This window comes from Capsicum annuum, chromosome 1 (genome assembly GCF_002878395.1).
Source record: "Capsicum annuum cultivar UCD-10X-F1 chromosome 1, UCD10Xv1.1, whole genome shotgun sequence".
Classification (NCBI taxonomy): Eukaryota; Viridiplantae; Streptophyta; class Magnoliopsida; order Solanales; family Solanaceae; genus Capsicum; species Capsicum annuum.
This window is the reverse complement of record NC_061111.1, coordinates 249590357-249610962: the sequence shown is the minus strand read 5'-3', so window position 1 is coordinate 249610962 and position 20606 is coordinate 249590357. Positions and strand designations below refer to the sequence as shown.

At 35.1% G+C, this 20606-nt stretch overlaps 1 long non-coding RNA gene across 1 annotated transcript; it reads left to right on the top strand.

Annotated features, from left to right (window-relative positions):
- The first annotated feature begins 17938 nt into the window (after positions 1 to 17938).
- Positions 17939 to 20080, top strand: LOC124889493. Its single transcript, XR_007048529.1, has 3 exons — positions 17939 to 19141; positions 19329 to 19408; positions 19815 to 20080. It is a non-coding gene; the product is annotated as an uncharacterized LOC124889493 (long non-coding RNA).
- Positions 20081 to 20606: the final 526 nt, after the last annotated feature.

The following is a 20606-nucleotide window of genomic DNA, read 5'->3' as shown; positions in this document are numbered from 1 at the left end:
AAAAAATCTTCAACTTTGTGATATTTATGTATCGCCGCCGAACTACGTAATATCTAATTCATGTACAACATGCTACGTAGGCAACCTACTTTTGGGTTCGATCTAATCATTTTGTTTCTTTGATTTTCCCCAATTTTCCTCTTTTAGAGAAAAACAAAAGCCATAAAGAATGATAAAAGGAAATGAAATCACGAGAACAGGAAAGAAAAAAAGAGCAATAAGAGAAGAAAAGAGAAAGAGAAGAGATTGATGCAAAAGAAGAGAGAAGTGAAGGTGAAAAGCAGAAAGAATGAGGTATGATAATGTAATGGGGAAATGGGGATGATGTTAAAATGGCCTCATTACCTTCAAAGACCGGCAGAAATGTGCATAAACCTAGGATGCATACAATGTGATTTCTATGCTTGTTGCTTGACCTAATCCTAACGGGTTTTGTCTTTGATGAGCATGTTCTTTCAAATAAGTGGTTGGTTTGTAGCACTCTGGCTAGTCATCCGTACTTCACTAGATCAAAAGCAAAGCTTGCCATGGCTAGTAGAGAGATTGAAAATTCACTCATCGACCCAGATCAGGATCCCAGAGAAGAAAGTTCAGAACACAATGATGAGGTATTGAGACTTAGACAACAGTTGCTACATCTGCACCGAGCATAGGATAGTGGCATGCCTCCTCCTCTACTCCCTGAAGATTTTGGGAATATCCCTAATTGTCCACTGCTCTCTCAGGCACAATTCTCTGTTCTCATTGAGTCACCGGAGCACGCACCAGGATTCACTCCATGACAATATTACCCTGGCACTTCTAGTGTGCCCCCGGCAGTTCCTTAACCAAGGCCGGTGACTCAGTCGATACCCTCGGCAGCGCCTGTGTTCGTAGATCCGCCACCACTTGAAGCTCTCATATATGCTGTGCATCTGACAATAGTGCTTCCTCGGTCTGCCAGTGAGCCACCATTGAAGGTTTCAGATAGTCAGTATTATGCCCCGGAGCCTACTTTGAGAATGAATGAACCATATGGGTACGCTCAGCCACCTGAATTTCTATTTGATACGGAGAAACCTGTCGCAACAGAGGAACAGGAGGTCATAGCATGGAAATTGAAAAGTTTGGAATAGGCCATGAGGAATCTGCAGGGAACCGGAGATTATAAGAGTGTTTCCTATAAAGATCTTTGCATGTTCCCAGATGTCAACCTTCCCTTCGATTTTAAAATGCCCAAGTTCGAGAAGTATGCTGGGCACGGTGATCACATGGCACACTTGAGACGTTATTGCAACCAATTGAGGGTTACAGGGGAAAGATAAGAGTTGCTTATGGCTTTCTTTGGCGAGAGTCTTTCAGATCTGGCTTCAGAATGGTTTGTCGATCAAGATATCGACAAGTGGAACAGCTGGGATGACTTAGCTTCCGAGTTTGTGGAACATTTTCAGTATAATGTCGACCTGATTCCTGATGAAAAATCCTTGGTCAACATAAAGAAGAAAAATATTACGCGATAAGATGGCGTGAACAGGCCACCAGGGTGAAGCCTCCAATGAAGGACAGTAAGCTGGTAGAGGTTTTCATTCAGGCACAGGATAAGACCTATTTTCAATATTTACTTTCGGCAATGGGAAAGTCTTTTATTGAAGTCCTCAAAATGGGAGACATGATAGAGGACGGAATTAAGATCGGTTGAATAGTGAGTTTTTCCGCGTTAAAAGCCACCACATAAGCGATTCAAGGTGGATCTTGTGCGTTCGGAGGTAAAAAGAAGAAATAGGATGTGGCAGCCGTTATAGCTGGAACCCATTCCTAACCCAAAAGACTGCCTCGACCCTATCCCCAATCCCAAGCCCAAGTCTATGACCAAGCTTCATATATTCCTCCGCACCATTACTATCCTCCACAAAACCCATTATATTCTATTTCACCACCCCCGTACCCAGTATATAGCACGCAGCTATATGCCCAAACCTCTTCTTACCCACAATGGTGCGCCCAAGCTCCACAAAATCATCCATCAGGTTCACCAAATTACCAAAACCCCTCCAAACCCAGTTTCCAACCCAGGCCCAAGTACAAGAAAGAGAAGGCGGTAAAACATAAGTTCACACCTCTTGGGGAGTCATATACTAACTTGTTTGATAGGTTGAGAAAGATAAAGGTTTTAAGCCTAATTCAAGAAAGGTTTTCAAATCCACCTCCAAGGAATCTCGATTATTCTTTAAGGTGTGCATATTGTTCTGATATGCCAGGCCACGATATCGAGAAATGCTGGTATTTAAAGAGAGTTATCTAAGATTTAATTGACATAAATCAGATGTTGGTCCAAGCCCCGAAGGTTTCAAACATTAACTAGAATCCGCTGCCAACCCATGCTGAAACCAATATATTAGAATTGATATATGATGGTAAAGAGTCATCAAGGTGTTATAAGCCTATTGTTAAGATAAAGACCAATGAGGAAAAATCGGTGAATGTAGCAGAGTCGTTGAAAGCAATGTCATTAAGCCAGGAAGGAATGGGAGAAGATAAAGCACAAGAAAGCACAAAGAAATCCCTGATCACAGTGCAAGGTGCCAGAAGATATATCGATTCAAGTCACGTTAAATCTAAGTTGACGGTGGTAGGAGCTCCGGGTAAGCCTATCTTGACGGTGAAAGGAGCACTGGCAGCGCCTATTGTCCTCAAATCAGTGACCCAACCTCTGATAGTTTATACGAAAAAGGTTCCCTGGAACTATAAGCGGACTGTGATGACCTATCAGGGGAAGAAAGTAGTGGAAGATGTAGATGAGGTAGGGGGTTTGACTCGATCAAAAAGATACTTTGTGCCTGAAAGCTTAAGGAAGTACAAGCCAATTGTGAGTGGACCTTCATCTATCAAAAAGCCTGTCACCGAAGCAGAAGCCGAAGAATTTTTGAAAAAGATGAAGTTGCCAGAGTATTCAATAATAGACCAGTTGAAGAAAACCCCTGCTCAAATTTCCCTCTTATCTTTGTTGTTACATTCTAAAGAACATCGTGATATTATATTGAAGGTATTAAATGAATCATATGTTCCTAGGGAGATTACAGTAAATCAGCTTGAGAAAATGTTTGGAAAAATCTTAGAGGTCAATCAGATCAGTTTCTCTGACGATGAATTATCTGTTGAAGGTACGGGGCATAACTGGGGTCTTTACATTACAGTGAAATGCAAAGATTTCTGCGTCACTCATGTCATGATTGATGGAGTTTCAAGTGCAAATATCTGCCCTATTTATACTTTGCAAAAGTTGAATATTGATGTTGATAGGATCAGGCCCAACAATGTATGTGTCAGGGCTTTAGATTGTGCAAAATCAAACTCCATTAGCGAAATAGAACTAATATTGATTATAGGGCCTATTGAGTTCGCCATAGAGTTTCAAGTATTAAATATAGACTCCTCTTACAATCTGTTGTTGGGAAGATCGTGGATCCACAGGCCAAGGCGGTTGCATCTACATTGCACCAAATAATCAAGTTTGAGCATGATAGGGAAAAAGTGGTTATTCATGGTGAAGGGGATTTTTCCACCTATGAAGATTCTCCCTTATCCCTTATTAAAGCAAACAATGTAGAGGAGACATTTGTCTATCAAACTTTTGATACAATATCGGTGAATTGTATCGTTGAAGGGCAGGTTATTCCAGGGCCACAATTGTCTCCCGCTTCTGTCATGATGATAAATGAAATGTTAAAATATGGATTCAAGCCAGGAAGGGATTTGGGAGTGTCTCTACATGGTATGTTTTGTCCCATATACCCGAATGAGAAAATGGGCACTTTTGGTTTGGTATTTGAACCTACGGCTGAAGATCTGAAGAAGGCCAAGGGAAGGAAAAAGGAAACATGGTCACTCCCTCGCCCAATTCCCCTACTCAGTAAGTCATTCATCAAGGGCAGTGTCGTGGCACCTATAGAGTTTACAGCTAAATTAGTTGATGACTTCCAGAACCTGTTGATCAAAGTTGATATGGTTGAAGCAGGAGAAGGTACCAGTAAGGCAGACGTGCAATTCATAGGTCCAGCTGTCCGGCTCAATAATTAGGAAGTCACTCCTCTCCCCGTCAAGAAGGAGTTTTGGTAGTTTGTTTTGTTTTTTCTTTCTGTTTATCCGAGTTATTTAAGGGTTGTAATTCAGATTTTAGTTTGTTTATGTTATGTTGGCATTTATGTTTAAACCTTTCTATCTTTCCTTTTAATGAAATGCAATGTCCCTTTTGTTTCGTGTCTAATATATTTCATTTTTTTTCTTTATACAGTTCTCTTTATGATGATTCTAATGACTTACATGCATGCAAAATTTTCAGCTTGATCTTAAAATCCAAACTAATCAAGATATAATGAAGCAAGAGGGGGAGTATAATGAGAAAGAGGCACTAGAGGAAATAAGCAAAGAGTTGGAACAATTTGAAGACAAGTCAAATCCTAATTTAAATGAAACTGAGCCAATTAATCTAGGGAATCAAGAAGATGTTAAGGAAACTAAAATCAATGTACATGTTTTGCCACAGCTAAAAGATGGAATGATTCAAGCATTAATTGATTATAAGGATGTTTTTGCATGGTCTTATGATGATATGCCTAGTCTAAGCACCGAATTAGTGGCCCATAAATTACCAACTGATCCTGCATCCCCCCTGTGAAACAGAAGTTAAGGAAGTTTAAAACTGATGTAAGTATCAAAATCAAAGAATAAATCATGAAAAAACTTGAAGCCAAAGTCATTCGAGTAGCTCGTTATCCTACGTGGTTATCCAATTTTGTTCTTGTCCCAAAGAAAGATGACAAAATTCAAGTATGTGTTGATTACTGTGATTTGAACAGAGCAAGTCCGAAGGATGATTTTTCATCGCCCAACATCTATATTTTGCTGGACAATTATGCTAAACACGAGGTTGCCTCTTTTAAGGATTGCTATGCCAGATACCACCAGATCATTATGGATGATGAAGATGCGGAAAAGACATCTTTATCACACCATGAGGGACTTATTGCTATCGAGTGATGCCGTTTGGTTTGAATAATATTGGAGCAACATACATGAGAGCCATGACCACTATGTTTCATGATATGATGCATAAGGAGATTGAGGTCTATGTAGATGATGTGATTATTAAGTCAAAAAGTCAGACTGACCATGTTAAAGATTTAAGAAAGTTCTTTGAAAGGCTTCACAGGTATAATCTCAAGCTCAACCCATCAAAATGTATATTTGGAGTTCCGTCTAGAAAGCTGTTGGGGTATGTAGTCAATCGTCGGGGAATTGAATTGGATCCCTCGAAAATCAAAGCCATTCAGGATTTGCCCCCGCCCAAGAATAGGACATAGATGATGAGTTTTCTTGGTAGATTGAACTACATCAGTAGGTTTATTTCTCAACTCACAACCACGTGTGAGCCCATTTTCAAGTTGCTAAAAAAGAGTGTTGCGGTAAAGTGGACTGAAGAATGTCAGGAAGCGTTTGACAAAATCAAAAAATATCTATCAAAAAATATATTTATCGGTCATGGATAATTCTTTCGGTTGTGTCCTGGGTCAACATGATGTCACAGGCAAAAAGGAGTAGGCTATTTATTATCTTAGCAAGAAGTTCACAACATATGAGGCCAGGTACACTGTTCTTAAAAGGACGTGTTGTGCTTTAACTTGGGTAGCACAGAAGTTGAAGCATTATCTCTCGTCCTACACTACTTATCTCATCTCCCGCATAGATCCTTTGAAGTATATCTTTCAGAAGCCTATGCCGATAGGTCAATTGGCAAAGTGGAAAATATTGCGCACCGAGTTTGACATTGTGTATGTAACTCAAACCGCCATGAAATCCCAAGCCTTGGCAGATCATCTTGCTGAGAATCCCATTGATGAAGAGTACGAGCCATTAAAGACATATTTTCCTGATGAAGAAGTATTGTGTGTTGATGAAGTCGTTAGAGATGCTGATCTAGGTTGGAAGTTGTTCTTCGATGAAGCTATCAACATGAAAGGAGTCGGAGTAGGTGCAGTTCTTATCTCTGAGGCGGGGCAACATTATTGTACCAAAAATATGGAGGAATACGAAGCGTGCATTCTTGGTTTGAGGTTAGCTGTTGATATGGGAGTCCAGGAACTATTAGTGTTGGGGGATTCAGATTTGCTCGTCCATCAAATTCGAGGCGATCGGGAGACGCGAAATTTGAAGCTCATACCATATAACAATGCTTGCAGGAGCTATGTCAACGGTTTGTGTCAGTAAAATTTAGGCATATTCTAAGTATTCATAATGAGATTGCAGATTCTTTAACCACTCTATCTTCAATGCTCTAACATCTTGATAAAGCCTACATTGATCCACTGCATATACAGAGTCGTGATCAGAATGCTTACTGTAATGCGGTTAAAGAAGAGCTCGATAGAGAACCTTGTTTCTTTGATATCAAGTGATACATTCAGTTAGGAGAATACCCAACTGATATGATAAAGGCATTTTATTCTTCTATCCAAACATTGTGTCATCCTTTGTTTACTCGTTTGAGCTTAGTTTTATTTTTCTTTCATATTCCTCTTTTGGAATCAAAATATGATTCAAAGATAAATGTTAGGAAAGTAAGAATAAAAGAAAGAGTTTGAAAATAAAAAAAAAGAGAAGAAAAAAATCAAATCAAAATGAAGAACAAGTTGATGGAACTACGTGTGACCTGATTCTCCTCTCTCGGGAGTGAGATACGTAGGATGCGATATTTCAGGCTCGGTCCAACCAAATAAAATTTTTAGAGTCACCCAGTCGACAAAAACTGGGCCATGAGTTAATCCTTATTGTTTGAGTCGATTCCAAAAATTTTAAGTTCCCACTCCATTTTAAGTGTCGTTTGGGCCCCATGCCATCCTTTCTTTCTAACCCTATCCAAAATCCAAGTTACAACCAAAGAAAGACCTTTAGATTAATCTTTGAGAATGTTAAGGCTAAGCATGCAATGGATGTGATGATGAATTTTGGGACTACTTGTCTTCCTCAGCATAAAAAATCATGAAAGAAATAAAATGAGAGAGTCTTATTGGTGAAAACACTCGCGGGCACCATAAGACAATGGTGAGTCAAGAGAAATAAGAATGAGAGAGTCTTACTGGTGAAAACCCTCACGGGCATCATAAGGCGATGGGGAGTTGAGAGAATTAAAAATGAGAGTCTTATTGGTGAAAACCCTCATGGGCACCGAAAGGCAATAGCGAGTTCGAGAGAAAGTGAAAAGAAAAAAGATTTATTGGTGAAAGTCTTTCAAGACGGCGTCAATTGAATGAGATATATGAGTCCAATGGATTTAAGAAAGTGGCTCAGCGGCAAAGACACGAACTCAACAACAAATGGGAAGTTTGGATAGGAAGATCAGGCAGCTTAATCCAAAATGCTTGTCATACTCATTGCTGTTGGTTGCCGCATTCAGATAAGTTTTCTTTTTGAATAAGGGACATTGCCCTTTTCTTTCATTTACATATTCATATTTTTTTCTTTTTAGGTCATTTATCAAAATAAAAGTCACCATCATTTCTTTACATTTTAAGTCAAGTCTGTGTCAAAACAAGCGAGAAAGGATTTCAAAACTTGCTATCAGTCTTTTCAATTGTATGAGAAAAATCCAAGGACCAGCACATGAAAGAAATATGATCGTTATTCAACACAAAGCAAAGAAAGTCTATCAACCGATAAACTACTGGATTCGTGGGAGTATTCAGATTTAGAAAAGGGTGTATCTCAGAGGCATAGTAAAATAGAAACTCGGAGTTTAAGTCAAAGTCATTTCCCCCGATCTGGTCTGGGTCAATGATGCAATAAGACAGGGGCAAGTGTCAGTGATCTGAAACAAAGACGAAAGAAACGAATGCTGGAGCAGATGCCTGGGAAGCCAAGTGATGCAAGCCACCACTAAGTTTTTAACTAATAGATTTTCTTTGTTGAAACAGGGGCAAATTCACTTTACTTAATTCAGTTACCATTGGAAAAACACATCTATGAAGATTTTACTTTCTGTCCAGGACCCTCCTAAAAATGGAATTTTACTTTCTGTTCAGGACTCTCCTGAAAAATGGGATTTTACTTTCTATTCAGGACCCTCCTGAAAAATGGGATTTTACTTTCTATCCAGGATCCTCCTGAAAAATGGGATTTTACTTTCTATTCAGGACCCTCCTGAAAAATGAGATTTTACTTTTTGTCCAAGATCCTCCTGAAAAATGGGATTTTACTTTATGTTTAGGACCCTCCTGAAAAATGAGAATGTACTTTATGTTCAGGACCCTCCTGAAAAATGGGAATTTACTTTCTGTTCAGGACCCTTCTGAAAAATGGGACTTTACTTTCTGTTCAGGACCCTCCTAAAAAATGGGATTTTACTTTCTGTCTAGGACCCTCCTGAAAAATGGGATTTTACTTTCTGTTCAGGACCTCCTGGGAAATGATATTTTACTTTCTGTTAAGACCCTCCTGAAAAATGAGAATTTACTTTCTGTTCAGGACCCTCCTGAAAAATAGGAATTTACTTTCTGTTTAGGACCGTCCTGAAAAATGGGACTTCACTTTCTGTTCAGGACCCTCCTGAAAAATGAGATTTTACTTTCTGTCCAGGACCCTCCTGAAAAATGGGATTTTACTTTCTGTTCAGGACCCTCCTGGAAAATGGGATTTTACTTTCTGTTCAGGACCCTCCTGGAAAATGGGAGTTTACTTTATGTTTAGGACCTTCCTGAAAAATGGAAATTTACTATCTGTTCAGGACCCTCCTGAAAAATGGGACTTCACTGTCTGTTCAGGACCCTCTTGAAAAATGAGCTTTACTTTCTGCTTAGGACCCTCCTGAAAAATGTGAATTTACTTTATGTTTAGGGCTCTCCTGGAAAATGGGACATTACTTTCAACAAAAATGAATAAATGAAATCTTTCTTTATCATAATTTTCGTTTGGGATAATTTTCATTTTAGGTTTGATTTTGGTTTCAGGAGCCCGCCTGAAGAATAGGGTGATAAAATTGAATGTCAGGAGCCCGCCTGAAGAACAAGGTGATGAAATTGCAAGTCAGGAGCCCACTGAAGAACAGGGTGATGAAATGGCAAGTCAGGAGCCCGCCTGAAGAACAGGGTGAAGAAACTCAAGTCAAGAGTCCAAAGAAGCTGCATAGATAGGATTTTTGTAATGTCATTTATGTTTTAACTTGCAATTTTTATTTTGATGTAATGACAGAGCCGCGGACCGGAACCTCGATGAAACCTCACTCGACTCTCCAACTCAGTCTAGTCCACCTCATTTCGATCTTTTAAGATACCTGTCACTTGATTCCCTCATAACTTGAGTAGGTAGGATGTCCGTCAAGACTCAGTTGCCCTTCTTTCTTCTGTTCCTTTCTTTTAATAATGATCGGGATAAAATTCTGTCTCGTTGTCTACTTCTTTGTATGAAAACACTAGGTGTTTACATTCAAAGGGGGCATGATGTAGACACGTAATTTTTATCTCGTCAATAATATTTCTTATTTCGATATCACACAATTTAACCCCATTTTTATAATTTTCCCCAAGAAAATAAATAACCACCTCATCTTTCACTTATTTATTTATTTATTTTTGTTTTTATCCAAATAACAAATCTTAACTAAATTTGTCTTATTTTAAAGATTCCAGCAATCCACCCAATCAGAAATAAACACCTAACCCTTACCCTACCCATTAAATTAGGACACCTCACCCAATACCACCTCACCACCCCCCATCTCACCTGACCCTCCTTTTTTTTCTCATCCACAAAGAAAATACACAAAGGAACTTTCCAGGAAATTTCCCAACAACTTCCATTCAATTATACAATATATATACACGCACAGTAACATTGATAAAGGGGGGGGGGGGGGAGGGCATCTTTTGTCACCATCTTCTTCTTCACTGAAAAATTCCCCAGGAAGAACACTCATCCATTTTTGATATTCACACCATACACACCAAATAGACGATTAACAATTCCATTCAAAAAAAATCAGCATTGATACTCACCAACACCAGACAACTTTTTTTCTTTTCTAGATCACAACGTACACACAGACGCCATTAGAGATGCCATTTTCTTCTCCGTTCTTCTCCCGGCGCACATCCTTTCTTCTTCAATATAGATTTCCATACACACATAGACAGATCTGAAGAAAGGGAGAAAGATAGAGTAAATTAAGAGGGAGATTGATCGAAGGAGAGAGTCGAGAGAAAGAGGGCATAAAGAGAGAGAGGGAAATTTAGAGATCATATAGAGGGTACGGGATGATCACAAAACAAGTCTAAATTCCACAGAAATTCGCATTTCTCATCAGAACACACACTTAGATCTCATCGAAAACGCGATTTTTATGGTTGGGCTACTGTTCCGGCAAGGCTAAGTTTTTTTCGGCGAATTCTTTGCCGGAATCAGATATTTTTGGTTGGATTCAGGTGCTGTAAGTACCACTTCTATCCCAGTCTCAGAATACCATAAAAGTCTCTCCGTTTCTTTGAGTTTTCAATTTAAATTCCACCGAAAAGGGTAAGTTTGCTGGAATTCGATCCGTCTCAACAACTCCTGCCCGTCTAAGCTCACCGAAGCTCCATATAGACGGGTTTTCAGTTTTTGTTTTTGTATTAATGAGCTTTGGGTTGAAATCTTCTTGGATTGCGGAGTATCGACACGGTTGGGTTGGTTCAAAATTGGTGATTCGAGGTTTGGTTCGAGGTTTTTGGGTGCGGACTTTTTTATTCGAATAAATTGAGTTCGAAAGCTTTGAATTGAGGTTCAATTCTACTCTTTCCCTCTTTTTATTTTATTATTGATGATATCCATGTATTGGATTGAATATCGCGAGCTGGTTGATCTTGATTGGTGATGAATTGCTACTTTGTTTGATTTGTTGCTTGATTCCCTCGATTATATATGGTGTGATGATATGATATCATTTGAGATTTGAAATTGGTAATTTTAGTATAGAATTGGGGGTGGCGGTTAAAAGATCAATAAAGTAAATGTTGATTATTTTTATTCATTGATGGACATTGTTGAAATTGATAGTATCATGTTTTAGGCGAAAATTAATAGGCAAATTTTAAACTCGGGTAGACAAATTTAGAATTGTTGGATTGTTGGAATGCTTGGAATATTTTTTGAATGTTTTGTTTATCGTATTTGAAAAGTGTATTCATTTAACCGGGGAATGCCCCGAGGTCATTTGTATTTACTCGCCGGGGAATGCCCCGAAGAATTTTGTACGCGAAGGATGTTCGTGATCAAGGCCCAAGGCATCGGGTAAAGCATAGTTTAGGACTAGTGTAGGTTATTTTAGTATTTTTTATTTCGGTTTGTAATAAATTGGACTGGACGCTAAATTTTGGATTGTTTTGTTTTGTTTGCTTGCTTGATTGTTTTACTTGCTTTATGTGGTTTATGCATTTTATAATGTCAAATTAGCCGATACGCTCCACCAAGCGATCGTGGTTGAACCACGGGATTGAGGGGTGCCTAACACCTTCCCCTCGGTCAACAAAATTACTTAGTTGGAATCTCTGTTCGCAAATTAGTTTTAAAAGAGTCAAAACCGTTTTGAAAAGGATTTTTCAAAAGGTGACTCGGCATATCGGATTTATGCCAAGTGGCGACTCTGAGTTTTGAATATAAAAGGTCCTTTTCGAAACAATTATCTTCATTTTGTCACTTTAATAATAAAAATCCTTTCGAATCTAAAACGAATCTTTTCGATTAAAAAAGGGGTGAGACAATAAATATATTAAATTAATTTTTCGAAAAATCATTAGTTCTGACTTCTAATAAGAAACAGTTTTATCATAAATAAATTTAATTAATTTTCAATACTTAAATATAAAGAAGAATAATTAATTCTGATGACTTCTAATAGGGAAAAGTTTTACCATAAATATATTTAATTAATTTTCAATACTTAAATATTAGAAAAAGATAGTGAAAAAATATTTTTTTCTAAAGCAAAGACTTTTAATGTATATTTAATGCCCTTCACACTTGTAATATACTAGTTTAGGTACACGCGACCTCACTTTATTGAGTCCAAATGGTATACTGAATAGGATATTTGTTTAAATAATAAAGATGAATACAATAATTAAATTCAACATAGTTTGAAAAATTTATTTAATTAAACCTAACATTTATCAAAAAATTTATCAAAGTCGATCGACATTCATCCATCACCTATACATTGCAACAAAATAATATGATGATACAGACATCGAAATAATATAATTAAATCTAACTTTTACACAAAAATTTTCTCAAAGGTGTCTGACACTCATTTACCACCTATAAACTATAACGAAATAATATGATAATAGAGATATCAAAATAATGCAATTAAACTTTACCTTTACATATAAAATTTTCTCAAACAGAGATATAAAAATAATACATTTAAACCCAACCTTTACCTAAAAAAAATTTCAAAGCCGACCGGCATTCATCTACCATCTGTAAATTCATCTACGACCTTTAAACTACAACAAAATAATACAATAGTGATCACAAAGCTTCAGTTTTAATGAAAATAATTCTTATCTGAACAAAAATTTTGAGCCTAAAGAATTACTTGAATAAAAATAAAGAAGATATATACACACACATTGAATTCTATCATTTTGACAAAAACAGTGAAAAAGTTGAGAGTTAAAAAATTAAACATCCACCAATCTAGACATGCAATCGAATCAAGTTAGATGAGCATCAATCATATTTTCTCAATAAGTAAATCAATTTCTTTGGTATTTTAACGTGCATCTCAATATTTATAGAAATATTTCCTTAACAGAGTCCTATTTTAAGAGTATTTTCCTATCCTATTTTAGGAGTATTTTTCTATTTATAAGAAAAATATTATTTGATTCTCCTTCCGTATATTTTAGAAGTCTCATATTTTAGGAGTCTAGTTAATATAATAAAAATAATTAAATAACAAATTGAAGAAAAGACAGTTTTGCTTAAATGTTAGTCTTTTAATGAAGGACAAAAAGTTCAAATCACTTTTCTAAGTGTGTTCACACTTTTAATATATTATTATTATTATTATTATTATTATTATTATTATTATTATTATTATTATTATTATTATTATTATTATTATAGATATTATTTAGATATTTTTTAAAAGCTGTCTATTTTCTTCTTGTTTTTTAGTGGTGGAGTTGTTAAAAATTGTAGTCTTTTACATATTGTTGCAAATATTCTGAGTTTTTAGGAGAGACTGTTTCTTTAGCATGGGAAAGTATTATTAATGACAAATTATTTGAGCTTTTTCTTCAAGTTTTGGGAGTAATGATTTTTTTTTATTTGGTGTTCGGTATCCACATTGATGTCTACTAATTTGGATGCGTGCCGGGTAGGGTCCCATTCGGGGGTAGCGCTCCCTACTAAGGATTTTTTCATACTCAGGGCTCGAACCCGAGACCTCTGGTCAAGGGAGAAACAACCACATCCACTGCAACACATCCTTTGATGGTGGGAGTAATGTTGTTATTAATGTTTTGCACTTGTTTTCTTGTTGCACTTATCTGTATTAAGGCCAATGAAATAAGAAAAGGGACACTATCCGACTATAAGGATCTATTATTGTTTAAGATTTAAATTCATGATCTTCTAATTACATGATAATAATTTTATCCGTTACTCCAAGGCTTGACTCCTTTTCGGTTAAGGGCAATGAGATGTGAATGCAAATTGAGATTTTGGGGGATAAAACAACTTTACGAATTGGATAAAACAATGTAAATAATAAATATTCGACTCAATTTTTAATGCATTGTGAACAATGCACAAAACAAAAACTAAAAATTACATAAAGCCACAACTTAAATTTCACTTATTACACAAAATTTCAACTCTCAAAAACATATTACATAAATTTCACTTTTTGTATTTCTCTCTCTAAAAGTACATATACATAACTTTACCAAATTGTTTACGATTTGTTAACCTTGGAAGAAGCATAAAATCAAGAAGCCATAAAGTAGCTGTTACCATTTTTGAATTAATTATCATGTTTGATTCAATCTCTTTCTCTGTGGAATTCAATTCTAACAAAAAGCGTCATTTACAATAAATTAGGTTAGTTTTTTTTTTCCGACTTCATCAAAAAAATCTTAGATTATGATTGAACAATTTCTTGCATGTCGTTCATTCAATAGAATAAGTTCCATCTTTATTTTTTCTATTTTGAATAAGATTTTTCTTTTTCTACATTACCAAAATTTAAAATTCTATAGAATAAATTCTTGCATGTACTTCATTCACTGATTATTACTTAGTAAATGGATGATACTCCGTCTTTTAATTTAGAATTAACTCAATTAGATCATTGTGAACCAACAAATCGTATTGTTGGGTTTGTTCTCGGAGAATTTGATTACGAGGATCCTAATTTTATTAAAAACAAATAAAAATATCGTAATGACCCCATTAAGATGAAGAAGCTCAGGAAAGCTGCTGATCAAAGTTCAAAAATCAAATCGAAGAATCAATAAAAAAGATTAAAAAAAGATGATACTGCACGGCCATGTCTACCGAAGGTTTTTTATTTTTTCGATTTGAATATGATTGTTTTTTTCGTAAAATGAGTCCTCTATTCTAATATGAGTCCTTCGTACCTTTCTATTTAGGATCAGATCCTCAAGTAAATGCTCCATGTCAAATCTAATCACCTCTTTTCAGTATACTTTTTTTTTTTCACTAAACTAAAATAATTTCGAAAAAAACATTAATAATTTTCGGCCAAATTGCTACTACTCAGTCCTCACTATCTATATCTATATATTATTAATAGGAGAGGATAAAACCTTCTCATTAAGCCACTTGGCATCCTATGAATAAGCCACTTGGCAACTTAGTAAAATAAATATAGTTATGTTTGTTATTAGTTGTTACAATTAAATTAAAAACTAAATGCCAAAAATTACAATCAATTAAAAAACTAAATGTCAAAAAAAAAATACAATAAATATTGTAAATATTTTAAAATAGAGGGAAAAAACCTATTCTTAATCCATATATGGCATTTGTGCAATTTGCCGACTGGTCATTCTTCAAAACCCCTAAGATGGGAAAAAAAAATTCTTAATAAATTTGTAAGTTTTAAATTATCCCACAATTACAATAATAATCCATTATCGGCAGTATAAAAACCGTCCTTCTCAATCATTTCCACTACTAAATAACTTTGTTTTCTATCTCATATCTGATAGAATGAAACTTTCACATCTTTGTTGCCTTCTTTCTCATGGAAACACCAACTGCCAGACATTGTCAAAGTCACTTTCAAATCTGGCATCATTGAAATTTCACTGCAATTTTTACTATTGAAGGTTGGAGTTTACTACCTTGATCCAATTCTTCTACATATAAATCTCTATACTATTGAAACTGCCAAGCAAAATAGGCGAAAACATTATGTTTGCGGTCATTTTTTACACAACTGATGAACTTTTCTTTCTTAAGGAAGTAGGGCAACGAACAAGTGCAGGTCAAGCTTTTTGTTAAAGAGGGCTTGAGGTTCGGAATTGAATATTCCAGATATTATTTATTAGTTGTTTCATCATTAGTACTGCTATGTATTGTTGATTCCATGTTCCGTTTCTTTTAAGGCTTTGTCTTCGATGAATGTACTTTTAAAATGACTGACCGTGATCAGTATATGTAGATCAGTTTGTCGAGTTACAACAGTTGATTTTGGATCCTCTGTTCTTTTTCTTTTGTTTGAAAGTTTGTTGTACGAATGCTATTCTTTTAAGTCTACCAAATTTAAAAATTGATTTGCTTAACGTTAATGGAATATTGAGACTAAAATTACTGGTATATAATAGGGATGTTAGCTACATTCTTTTAGTCTCTTACTAAGCCTGTATTTGAGCTCTATGTTGTTTCCTTAGTGCATCTTCAATGCTCTTCCTGAGATTGTTCCAAGAAATAGTACACTTTGTACTACTACCATTTGTTATCCTATTGACAAACAAATTAAGCAAAACAGTATAGAATTTTACTAGAACAGACCTTTCGTTAGAACACTCTTTGATGTTCTCTAAAATTGTTGATAACTATATTATACACTTTTAATGACAGTGTATGGAGTCTATTTCTTTTGACTTTTCTTATGTAATATTACCCTAGACTAAATTTAATAGTTTCATAATCTACACAAAGATAATGCAATGATTTACTTTGAGGTTATAACTACTGTAGGTAAGACATTAGAGTTCTATACTTTTAAGAATATAAATGTGGTTACTTATCTTCTCTCTTGCCTTCTCTTTATTTCGCTTTCAAGTAACTAGATGGTTAGCATTTTTCTTCTTTTTTTTTTTTATAATGATGTTTTATAACAAATTGTGGAGCTTTCTTGGTGTGGGTTCAAAGAAGATATGGTACTACATTCAGTAGACTATTGAAATAAATCATTACCTATTGTTAAAATCTTTCAGATTTAGCGTTGGAGTAGAAGGATATAAACTCTCACAATGATGGCTTATATTTGAGCTTCTCGACTCAATCCGGTTTAATTAAGAAAGAATTTGACTTTTAATTTTCTATTGGCCATCTTTTCCTTTTTTGTTCTAATTTTTTCTTTTTTTGTGTGTCTATTTGTGTGAAGTTGAGTTAGTCTGAAATTTTTTTGGTTTAATTGTTCATCTTTTTGAAAAACTAAAGGTATATGGTGAAGAATTAATTAGAACACACTCTTCCCAAGAAGACCCCTTCAAATTTTAACTTATTCCTTTGAAATTCATGGCACACTTGATTCCTCTTTATTTACAAGTGTCTTTTCACTAAAAGTCAAGAGGTTTTTGTTGTCCAACTTCACAATAGCTTTTAGGAGTGACAAGTCAGGTGATCCTATCAATATTTACCTGCGGTATAGAAGCAACAACTCTAAATAGCGCATCAAGTATAGGGGTTTCTCAACTAAGTGATACGAGGATACGTGTACTTTGCAGGCTGAGTTTCCAACAATTGTTGAAAAGGTTAGAGTTGTAAAACAGTGAATTATGAAGTCTACTATCAGTAAGTAAGTGTTTTCTCAAAGACTCATATTTTATCGCTGAAATCTCACATCATATGCATATGTATTTAATCATATGGTCTAAATTATTTAGCGCTGAATGATACCGCAGGTTGTTACTGCAAACAAAGGTGGAGTGGTGGCATATGTCGAGGGTCTTCATGTGTTTGTCCCATTTTATAGATATCAACGTAAATTTACAATTATGTATAATGAGGATAGAGACACTTTGTCTGATAAACCATCTTGGAAATAAGCTTCACAAATAATATTCAAAAATGGATATCTGCTATAGTTTCTTAATGTAGTTATATCTTCATTTGAGTTCGTTCATAGTGTTCAAGTTCAAATTATTATAGTAATTGTTTACTGTTATAGCTTTCTTGGTCGTATATAAGTTCTCTAATTTGGTTAACTGTCCAGTCATGCACATTGGCTCCCATTGAAGGGTTGTTGATTAATCTACTTCCAACTCCACCCTCAATGCTAGCAGATGTTGCCATTATTACAATGCAATGCGCTCTAGGTGTGTGTAATGAGTGGAATAAAACCCACCAGAAACATATGAACTATGTTATATCATCTTTTTAAGTACAGTAAACTTTTGATGAATATCAATTCATTTATATTAAGACTAATATATTTGGATTTAAGAAAAGATGAAACATGTTCAACAAATTCATACAACAACATGAAAGTTTGTCATTGATTAATTTTTGTCTATGTTTTAGGAGGATCTTTAAAGCTTTTTATATTTCACAAATTTATTTGTCAAAAAATTGTCTTGAAATTATCTGACCACATATAGAACCTGATTCTGAAAAATGATTCTCTTTGATAATATTGTAATGGATCATCCAATTTGCAAGATTAATGCCGGATTTTGGAGCTATTACTTCCCATCTATATAGAGATATCAAATATTATTAGTGAATGCAACTGAAATGATAAAAGTTAAAAATATATTTGGATAGGTCAACTATTTAGACCTTGATAGCTCTTTTTAACTATTAATTTTCAATTTTAAGCACTTGAATATGAGTATTCTGTGTTACAGTTAAGAATTGGAGTTCAATCACCAAGCAAGACAAAGCTCTCAACATGTGATCTGCGCCTCGCTTCAAGCCTTAAGAGCACCTTTCGCAACACCTCTTGAATGCTCTTTTGATTACAAGATTACATGCATATGTACTTTTTCATATTAGACTTGGTTTTATTTAGTTTTGAAGTTGCATAAGATTATGGCTTCTTGACTAATTTTACTGTAATTGATCTATCAAGTTGTATTTGCTAAAATGAGTACCATCGTGTGACAAAGCATTTTGTTTGTTTGAGAAAATTATGGCCTATTTATACCTTAATCAAGAGCTTTTGGTCACACTATTTATTGTGTTGAAAGCTGAAAATTGAAAGATCACAAGGGTGACAAGTGTAAATATTTTTCAGCCGCTTTACTTCAAGGCATTTTCACTTTCAAAAAATTACTTCTAACAGATGATATACTTTTTGATAATGTTACTGTATCTTTAGATACAGTTGTGCTAATTTTTGCATCTCACTTTACTACTTACATGAAGCAATGACAAGAAAATTCAGAAATTCGTGAAGTATTCTCACAAGTGAAAAGGCACAGAATATCATCGTCATTTTTAAATTTAAGGATTGAATCTGATGTTTTTCTTTAAAAACGTCGCATATTTGGAGTAAAAAAGATTTGATGGGTGGTTGCAGGAAATTGTGGGGTGGTGGTGATGAATATGAAAAGAAGAGGCCTGCCTTTGATTTTCAATCACCTGAATTAGAAACTATTCCTGTGAAAATTTCTAAAATTCGACATATGGTACTTGAGAAAGCATTGAGAGAGTTGAAAAGCTTTCTTATTATCTTAGTTGCGTGGACTCTTCATTTTGATGCCGCAACCATGTAGGATTCTTCCAAAAACACTAATTTTGGCGAATTCGACATGCACTCATTGGCATTTTTGATGAGTCCGAGCAACATAGCTTATTATGACTTAATTTTTATTTTTACAGCTTCATCTTCTGACTTCTACGAGGAGATGCATTAAAGCAGAGGATTTTTCAGGTATGTGCAACTGTTCGATCTCTCAAGTGTTGTTAGGTAATGAGTTGATATTTTTCCCTCGTCTCACGGAGTTGAATTTTATTCCTCATTCCTCATTTGAGAGAGTTAAGTTTTCCCTCTATTTAGAGATCAATTTCCTCAACATAAAGAGTTAAAACTCTTCTGAATGCTACTTTTGCTTTGCCAGGTTTGTAAAACAAAGTGGATGATAAGACGCATGATAAATCTTCAGTAGCATTAAGCAAACGCATGGATGATTTTCCTAAGGTACCTACAATAGTGGGGAAATAAACATAGTAAAAGAAGAAAAAATGATCAAAATAAATTCAGGCTCTTCACCGCAGCCTCTCCCTAACGGAGACGTTCACTTGCAAAAGAAAACTATTAATTCAAGGAAAACACATCTCTTGTGACAGGAAACGGAGAACACTGAAGGTGATAATGCAACTTCAATTTCAAAAAGAAAGAAACTAGACCAAAAAATTGTTGCAAAGAGTTACTCACTAATGTCTCTTTAGTTGTTCCTCCATCATCAATTATTAATTGTAATAATATCTCTAAGAAAGTTGTTTCTGTCTACTAAGGTCTCAGTTTTTCTGAATTAGTTTCTAAAATGTTACTAGAATGGACATTATATTTATTGGACATGTTTATCATGTACTAAATTTTGCAGGGGTGAAGTCATGCAAGTCACAAAAAGCTAAAGGCCACTTTTGTGAGGTCTCTGATGATAATGGAAAGGTTGATAGAAACGTTGGCTTCAAAAAGAGATCTATTAACAAGATTTCTAAGAATCAGGATCTCTTGGGGGAGGCAACGGGGAGCACTAAAGGTTATAATACAACTTTAAGTGGTAGAAAATGGGGCTAAAAGATTATCACAGAGAGTTGCTCACTAATGCATGTTTTGTTGTTTCTCCATCAACGGTTATTATTTGTTACACTACCGCATAGAGTGCATCTACTATTCAAGATATTTCTCAAATTAGTGTGATAGATTAGGTGTATTTCTCATAATCTCAATAGTTTGGGTGTGAAACTCAAAAGAGAGGATTATTTAGGTGTGTTTTTTACTCTAATAAAAAATGTATAATTATAGTATGTGTTTTTACCAAAATGTATTTGAGTTTGTTTTTTGAAACCCATGATTATCTGTAGCCGTTGTAACCTTTGTCATAGCTTCTGCCCTACTAGTGAGCACTGGGTAAACCCCTCACTGTGTAATACATTCCACTAGACACTAGGTTATAATTATACTTTTATAAGATCAAAATGATGTGATGTGTTCAAAAATTAAACATTTTTTTAATAATCTCCGCGTATCGTGCGGGTATGTATACTAGTATGAGTAATTTGAAAGGGCTTTAGAGTGTTTTCAAAGTTATATATATAGGAATACGTATTTGGATTGAGTTAGGGTTAGCAGACTGCCTATTGATTCGTTACATGGGACAATTTCTTCATCC